A 603-nucleotide genomic window follows, 5' to 3' on the forward strand; every position below is an offset into this window, starting at 1 on the left:
GAACCTCAATGCATAAGGTTTTACATTTGATCAATACATGAGTCATTCTAGTGTGCTTGAGATGCTTTAAGTAAGCTTGTAAGGTAAGACAAGCATTAGAGAAGCATGAAAGCATTCAAGTCAAACATATGGATGGATATAATCATGAAATACAATGCATTAAGGTAAATGCTCAACATTATCCATCAAGGGATTGTCTAATCAAGGAATACGGTTCAAATCACATGGTGGCTAGCTACAACATGCAATTCAAAAGAGTTATAAGCCCGAAGACAATTCTCATCACTTGGTATTTTTCAAAAGGTAAGCATGAAGAACTCAAAACCAAGTAACAAAATATAACCTCAATCATAGAATCCAACAAAGATTATCTAAAAATATTCATGCTAAAATAGCATTTAGGCAATAAGGGATATAGCAATGTATAGTAAACAAAGTCAATACTCCAACACTTATGATGAAAAGAGAGAAAATAAAATGAAAACTAAACTAAAACTAACTAATCAACTAACTAACTAACTAATTAACTAACTGACTAACTAACAACCAACTAAAATAAATGGTTATCGATGGTGTTTGGAAGTGTTGGATGAGGGGTAGGAG

This window comes from Arachis ipaensis, chromosome B03, assembly GCF_000816755.2.
Source record: "Arachis ipaensis cultivar K30076 chromosome B03, Araip1.1, whole genome shotgun sequence".
Lineage (NCBI taxonomy): Eukaryota > Viridiplantae > Streptophyta > Magnoliopsida > Fabales > Fabaceae > Arachis > Arachis ipaensis.